This window comes from Carlito syrichta, unplaced genomic scaffold, assembly GCF_000164805.1.
Source record: "Carlito syrichta isolate Samal-C Ts95f unplaced genomic scaffold, Tarsius_syrichta-2.0.1 Scaffold303353, whole genome shotgun sequence".
NCBI classification, from domain to species: domain Eukaryota; kingdom Metazoa; phylum Chordata; class Mammalia; order Primates; family Tarsiidae; genus Carlito; species Carlito syrichta.
In genome coordinates, this window is record NW_007247449.1 from 319,883 (window position 1) to 328,438 (window position 8,556).

Consider the following 8,556-nt stretch of genomic DNA (forward strand, 5'->3'; position numbering starts at 1 on the left):
ATGGTGCTGTGATTAACATGGGCGTGCAGATATCTCTTTGAAGAGACAGGGCTTGATATGATGTGAATCTTAAAGGATGGTTACAATTTGAGTAAATAGAGAGAAGACGTGAGAATGAACCAGCTAGCTGCTGTGACCATAAGTCTATAAGCAAGGTTTTTCCCAGGATGAGAGAAGACAGTCACAGCTGGAGTGTATCACTATGCATATTTGCAATTCTTTAAAATTCAGTGAGGTATTCTGTCCCACAATTAGGCAGCTGATCACAAAAACGTAAATCATTCAGTGAACTGACAATTAAAATATAATACAGACATGTCTTTAGGACTTCTAGCTCTGTTGCCTATTTGCTGAATATGCTTGAATTGGGTATTTAATCTCTTTTTTTTTTTTAGTTGGTGTCTCACTCTGTTGCCCAGGCTAGAGTGCGGTAACAAGCTCATGGTCACCACAGCCTTGACCTGCTGTGCTCAGGTGATCCTTCCAAGTAGCTGGAACTACAGGCATGCACCACTATGCCCAGCTAATTATTTGATTTATTGTAGAGACAAGGTCTTGCCAAGTTGCCCAGTCTGGTCTTGAACCCCTAGACTAAGGCAATTCTCTCACCTCTGCCTCCCAAAGTGCTGGGATTACAGGCATGAGCTACTGCGTCCAGCTAATCTCTTTATAATGATAATATCCACTAGATGGACTTGTTGTAAGGACTAAGTAGGTGAACTATGAGCAGATTATTATCTGACACATAGTATGTGCTCAATAAATAGATATTATTAAATACAAAAAGTACTGAGAGAGATGGTAATAATGGCTAACACTTACTGAGTGCTTACTAGATGCCAGGGAATTTACTAAATGCTGTACAAGTATTAGATAATTCATGCATACCAAAATATTAACAGGGTATCTCTGGGTAGTAGAGGCACCAAGAGATGGCTGGGAAAGATTTCTCCCTGACCCTGCTTAATAAAGTCCATTAGTGCCTGTGATAGGTCAGATGCCTAGATGCAGAGTTTGAGAAGGGGATTTCAGCATATATAAATGTACTGATGGAACTATCAGAAAGGGAAAGTAGGAAGGAGACGGAGCAGGAAAAACCTAGACAAGGGTGTGGCCTCACCTAAGTTTTGGCTTTATCCCAATCCTACGAGGAGCCCTGCAGTGTGAACATATACCATAAAGTTCATCTGCTTGAAGCAAGGAGACCACCTTTGGTACCAGTCAGTCATTGGCTGCAGACTGCCCCTGGGCTGGGGATGATGGGCATAGCCTCCTCTGTGACTCCAGTTAGCCCAAAGCTATTATCTGAAGGGGGAAGGAAGCAGCTGTTGACTGTCAGCAGCCCACACTCACTTCATGTGAAGGGCAGACACACTGGCTCAGTACAGTGAAACTGGGTGCTGCATGGCAAACTACCCCAAACATAATGACTAAAAACAACAACAATCATTCATTTTCCCTACAAATCTACAACTTAAGCAAGGTTTGACTGGACAGTTTGCCTCTGTGTTACATGGTATTAGATGGGGTAGCTTGAAAACAGGGGAGTGGGTAGGGAGTGACTGGACGGCTGAGGACTGGAATCTACTGAAGACTCATGATGGGCAGTTGGTGGGACTGTCTGTCAGCTGGAACACCTACACATAGTTTCTCTATGAGGCTGTGTGTCTTTCTTGTGGCTCTGGAATCCAGGACAGAGCATCCCAAGAGAGCAAGGAGAAAGCATTTGTGATTTTTTTTTTAAACCTACCCTTGGAAGTCACACAATGTCACTTCTGATATACTGTATTGGTCAAGGAACCCATAAAGGTCCACCTAGGTTCAAAGGGAAGTGCTATGGACTGAATGTTTGTGTCTCCCTAAATTCATATATTGAGGTCCTAATCCCCAATGTGATGGCTTTTGGAGATGAGGTCATGGGGGTATAGTCCTCATGATGGGATTTGTGCTCTTATAAAAAGAGGCAGGGAGAACAGAGCCCTTTCTCTCTCTGCCATGTGAAGACACAACGAGAAGATGGCTGTCTGTCAGCCAGGAAGAAGGCCTTCACCAGAACCTGACCTGACCAGGCTGGCACTCAGTCTTCCCAGTCTCAAGAACTGTGAAAAATGAATGTCTGTTGTTTAAGGCACCCATTTAGTTAAGCATTTTGTTAGAGCAATCTGAACTGACTGTGACAGGAGGTATATTCATCTTCTGGGGCTACCATAACAAAGCACCCTGGATTGGCGCGCTTAAACAACAGAAATTTTTTTTCTCACAGTTCTGGAGTTGAAAGTCCAAGATCAGCATGTTTGGTTTCTCTGAGACAACTCTCCTTGGCTTGCAGATGGCCACCTTCTTGCTATGTCCTCATGCTGCCATCTCTCTGTATGTGCACACGTCTGGTGTCTCTACCTTTGTGTCCAAATTTCGCTTTCTTATAAAGACACTAGTCCTTTATGGATAAGGGCCCAATCTAAACACTCGTTTTAACTTAATCACTTCTTCAAAGACCTCATCTCCAAATAAGGTTACATTCAGAGGCACTGGGTGTTAGGAACTCAACATATGAACTTGGGGGGGGAACCCAATTCAGCTCATGACAGAAAGAAATGCAGACTCCACCACTCAGTGGGAGGAAGGACAATGTTACACTGTAGGAAAAGTGTGTGGGATGGGATATACTATGGGGACCATCTTTGGAAAATACAATCTGCCTTAGGCACCATTATATGCTTCAGTGCCCTGACCTTGGATCTCTGATAAGGACAGATCTCATAATAAATAAAACGCTTTGCAAATGAAACTTTGACACAAATCTCCCTAAGTGTCACCTTCCAACTAGTTTCCTGTCCTGAACTCTTTATATCCAGAGATTCTGAAGCCACCACTCTCTCTGGGTGAAGGAATTATGGGTGCTTATTACTTTTAATAATAAATATGCATTTTACAGATAGATATATATGTTAAATAAAGTGCATAGATTTAAAAAATGCACCTATGAAATGTGGCATTGGTAAAGTACTGCTTAAACTCCTGACCAGCTGGGCGTGTTGGCTCAAACCTGTAATTCCAGTACTTTGGGAGGCCTAAGCAAGAGGACTGCCAGAGCTCAGGGGTTCAAGAACAGACCATGCAACATGACGAGACCTCGTCTCTGCAATAAATCAAAAAAGTAGCCAAGTGTGGAGGCACTCACCTGTAGTTCCAGCTACTTGGAAGGCTGAGGTGGAAGGATTGTCTAAACCCAGCAGGTCGAGGTTGCGGTGGCCATGAGTATGCCACTGCACTCCAACCTGGGCGACAGAGTGAGACTCCAACTCAAAAGAAAAAAAACAAAAAACAAAAAACTCCTGACCAGAATCTGAATTGTAGCAAATTAAAAGAAGATAGCTCTACCGACTGTGTTTCGGGAATGAAGTCTCCTGTATTTTGGAGATCTTTACCTCTTAAATATGTATTTTATTGTTCTTTATCTGGATAGAAATTATTACATGCTTGGCCATCACTGTTGATTAGCAATCCATTTCCCATCTTTTCTTTTTTAACATACTTTGTCTTCTTATTAACATTTTTAAAAAATTAAGAATACATTTGGCTGGGCTCAGTGGCTCAGCCTGTAATCCCAGCACTTTGGGAGGCCGAGGTGAGTGGATTACCTGAGCCTGTGGATTTGAGACCAGCCCGGACAACTTGGTGAGACTTCGTCTCTACAATAAATAAATAAAAATTAGTTTGGCATGGTAGCGCTTGCCTGTAGTTCCGGCTACTTGGAAGACTGAGACAGAAGGATCGCCAGAGCTCAGCAGGTTGACGCTGGGATGACCATGAGCATACCATTGTACTCCAGCCTGGCAACGGAGTGAGATTCCAACTAAAAAAAAAAAGAATACACTTAAAAATTAGAAGTAAACAAAGTATAAGATTATATGCAGTGAAAACAATCTTTCCATCCCTGGCATCTGCACAATTCTCACCACTTAGTACATCTTTTCAAAATTTCATTGCATGTCAAGCAAATATAAACATGAGTTTTTCTTTTGATATTCCTTTTAAACAAAAGATAGCTTATCTTTCACTCTCTTCTACATACCTTGCCTTTGTTATATCTTGGAGATGTTTTCATATCAGTTTATAAGTACAGAGTTATCTGTGATACGTGTAAACATATTCGATTACTGTTTATAGAATGGTCCCAATAGAATGTGTCACTTGAATGTACAGTTACTTGTATTTTTGCAAATCTGGTGAAAAATGGTATGTTTTTGTAACTTAAGTTTCTGTTTATCTTAATCTGTGAGCATTTATTTTATATGTTTAAGAGTTATATACATTTTTAATTATGTAATTGTCTATTTTTTCTTTATCAATTTTTTCTATTGGATTATTTGTCTTTTAAAAATTTATTCTAGAGTCCCTATATACATAGGGAAATTAGCCCTTTGTTAGGAATATGAGTCTTATTCTGAACCTTAATTTGTTCAGGTATTAGACTAGCCAAAACATTTTGATGCACTTGCTTACTGTAGAAAACTTGGAAAATAGAAAAATAAAAATAAATAATCACCATAAATTCACAAGAGTTTATTTAAGCAGAAAACTTTTCTTCACCTCTTTTTAATTTTGTTTAAATTCAAGTTTCTTAATCCATGTAATCCCCAACACAACACGTCAACATGATTTCATGCATTTAGAGGAGAAGAATTTCCTGGTTAAGTGGAAAATTGTGCAGACGGTTTCTGAAAGACCTTCATTCTAACCAGTTTTATAGGGAAACACTTCATTTCGAACTCTAGACCTTCTTTCTTCAGTTTGCTGAAATCCATATTCACCGAGTAAAACTTGTATTGATCATTGGGACCCAGTTTGTTGTAGGGCTCTGGGTTATTCTGTCTCTCCCAACTAATATCTGGATTGAACATTGTCAGACGTATGAGATACAGTGCGGCTTCAGTACCTCCAGCTCCAATAAATACAAAGAGGGGAATTCAGCTCGGGTGCTTCTTGGTCTGATTGAGGATCTGACAAAGCATGGCTGCAGCGGAGGCCCACAGTGCAAGGGGAGAGAAGAAAAAACCCACCGGCTGGGCCCTGGATTAATTTGTCTCTGCATTGAGACTAAGCGGACATCCCAACCTCTTTTTTTTTAATTGATGGGTTACAGAAAAAAGAAAGGAAGAGAACATTTAACATTTTTACTTTCTTTCCCTTTCCTGTTCAGCCTTTTCTGACTCCACAACAAGGCCTCCTATGTGCATTTCCCTTAAACATCTACTATACGCATTTTTATTCACATAATCCATATATAATCCTCACAGCAGCTAAATCAGATACTTTATTTCCATTGTATAGCTAAGAAACATGAAGAAACATTTTTTTTTTTTAGTTTTTATTTTAAAGATGTAGGGTACAACTCAGGGTTAGGTATACAAATAGTCATTGTACAGGTAAAGTGTGGGCCTCACTTTGGTCCCCACTTCACCTGGTTTGAGATCAGGTACCCTTATTGATGATGTGTGCCCCCACCTCCCTCCCCTAGCAGTTTCCCACTACTGCCAATCCCTTTCTTATGGTATTATAATAATTATTCAGGGTCCACTTATGAGTGAGAACATGTAATACTCAGTTATTTGTTTCTGTAATAGATCACTGAGTATTACAGATTCTGAATAATCCATCCAAGTTACATCTTTAAAATAAATTTTTTTTAAAAAAGGACCAGGTGTAGTGACTCAAGTCTGTAATCCCAGCACTTTAAGAGACTGTGGTGAGAGGATTACCTGAGCCCAGGGATTTGAGACCAACCTGGACAGCATGACGAGACCTTGTCTCAACAATAAATAAAAAAAAATTAGCTAGGTGAGGTGGCATGTGCCTGTAGTTCCAGCTACTTGGAAGACTGAAGCAGAAGGATCACCTGAGCTCAGCAGGTAAAGGTTGCTGTGGTCATGAGCATGCCACTGAACTCCAACCTGGGCAACAGAGTGAGACTCCAACTCGAAAGAAAGAAAGGAAGGAAGGAAGGAAGGAAGGAAGGCAGGCAGGCAGGCAGGAAGGAAGGAAGGAAGGAAGGAAGGAAAAAAAAGGAAAGCAAGCTAGCTCAGACAGGTTAAAATACTGGACCAAGATTACACAGTTAATGAGAGGTAGAACTCGGGGTCCAACCTGGATCTCTCGGACCCTGAAAGTCTTTCTCTCTCCACAGCTCCTTCTGCCTTTCCACCTCCTGTGTTTTAAAAGTGGGTTATTGCATAACAATTGAATATCAGCCACTATAATCGGGACAATAACAACCCTAGTGATGAAGGGGACCTCACTGTTGCTTTGAAAACCGCTAGAATTCATTCCCTCCCAGTCCTAGAACATTTCACAGGTCTGGAACTGTCACATTCATCAGAAAGCAGAGCCCAGCTGGCTGCCACTGGCTCTTGGCCATGTGCTGACAACCCCTGGTCATTTGTCAATGTTCCCCAGGGGTGCCTGCTTCATGTTAAAATACTGGCAGTGTGCCTCACTCCACTGTATAATTGCACTGGCCACAGCAAGGCTGACTAAATGCTATTGATGCTTCTGCTAATGCCATGGGCCCTGCAGGCTGGAAGGGCCTGGAAACAGAACAGGGCACACCCAAAAGCACAGTCCAAAGCCTTGAGGCTCCTCTGGTTTTTTTGACATTGGTAAACATTTCATTGTCAAATTGTCAACATGCAGTACAGGCAGAACTTTCTTCTGGGCCAGAATAGAATGTTAGAACTGGGATGGACATCAATCATTCCTTAATATGGTGTTTTCAAACTGAGCTCTGAGGAGCTCTGGGATGGTGGAGGAGGTTTCCACAGGAGATCCTGCTTCAGGGCTGGAAAAAGCTGAACAGGTGAGGGTCATGGTTTCACACAATGTTTTAGTCCATTCAGCTGCTATGACAAACTATTGTAAACTGAATGTAGCTTATAAACAGAAATGCATTTCTAATAGTTCTGGAGGCCGAGAAGTCCAAGATCAAGGCAGATTTTGTGTCCAGTAAGGGCTGCTTTCCAGCTCACAGCACCTTCATGCTATGTCCTCACATGAGGAAGGGCTGATGAGTCCCTCTTGGTCTTCTTCTATAAGGCCTCCTCATGACTTCATCACCTCCCAAAGGCCCTACCTCCTAATACCATCACTCTGGGGGTTAGGATTCAACACATGAATTTTGGAGAAGCACAAACATTCAGATCAAAACATATCCCAAGTTCAATCAGATCAGTCCTGCTTCTATCTATGGCTTCCACATAAGATTTATTTGGAAAGGGCTCCAAGCTAAAACAAGTTCTGAGAACTGTTTCATTTTACTGGTGTAGAAACTGAGGCACAGGAAAGGTATGTTGTGACCGGGTCACATGGGCAGTTAGGCAAAGGACTCATAGCTGACCCTTCAGCCAAAGCTCTTTCCACTATTTGGGCTCTGTTACCACACTGAGTCCCCAGGTTTTCTTTGTTCCTAGCCTTTCTCCTTAGGAATTTGCAGCCAGCTATTCCCCATACCCTCAGCTGTGGATCACCTCATCTTTAATTTTCAAAATCCCCTCTTGTGAAGCCAAGCTCTCAGTAAAAGTGGTCTTGGCTGTTCCCTAGTCTTCCCCCATCACAGCATATCCTGCTCAGCCCAGTGCCAGGTGAAGCCTTGCTGGATGGAGCCTGAGACACAGGAAAAACATGTGCCTCATAAGATATCCTCCCATATTTTGAATCAATCGGAAAATCAGTGAAAACTCTACCATTAAAACAAAAACCAAAAACCATGTATATGCACAAAGCCCTGTGATGCCCAATTTGTTTGTCCACTTTGTCACCATTATCCACCCTCACATGCCCCCCCCAAGGGATACAATAGCAATGCAGAGCAGTGAACCAAGAACTGGTTGCAAATGGCCTCCCCTGCCGCACAGTAATCCGAGCTCATAAAACAAACAGCAACACCTTCTTTTTGTATAGAATTTTGATATTTGCTCATCACGGATTTTTTTACACGAATTTTGATTTTTTCCAAGTATTGCAATAAAATGCTAATCTTGATTACTGTGGTTTTGTGGTGCTCCCTTAATTTTGTGCCTCACTTTCCTGACCCCAGTCCACTTGCATAGTCTGACAGTTCCTCCCCACCACAGGGGTTTTCAGACCCTTGTCTAGTCATTTATAGAACCCAAAGACACAATTGCCCTTATAGTCAGTCAATATTTTACCTCTTGTTCCCCTTAAAATTTCTGAATCCACACTGATATTTGATTATGTATGTCAGCTCTCTTCCCTGACCCAGCTGTGAATAAGGAATTATTTCTCAAATCAAAAAAAATTTTTGGAAGGGAATATGTTCTTTGCAGGTGCTAAATAAGAACTGGGATCAACCCCTTTGGGTCCCCTCCCCCTGTAGGAACTTTTCTGTCCTCTCAATAAATCCTGCTTTCTAGAAGAAGAAGAGGAGGAGGAGGAGGAGGAGGAGGAGGAGAAAGAAAGACTGGTTACATATAAGACTATATCAGACATGTAGATTCCAGAAAACCATGGGAAAGTGTTTTCAGTATGCTTACATATGGT

The 8,556-nt window shown here is 41.7% G+C and overlaps 1 pseudogene; it reads right to left on the minus strand.

Moving 5' to 3' along the window:
- Positions 1–4,694: 4,694 nt before the first annotated feature.
- LOC110595676 lies at positions 4,695–5,015 on the minus strand (annotated as a pseudogene).
- Positions 5,016–8,556: the final 3,541 nt, after the last annotated feature.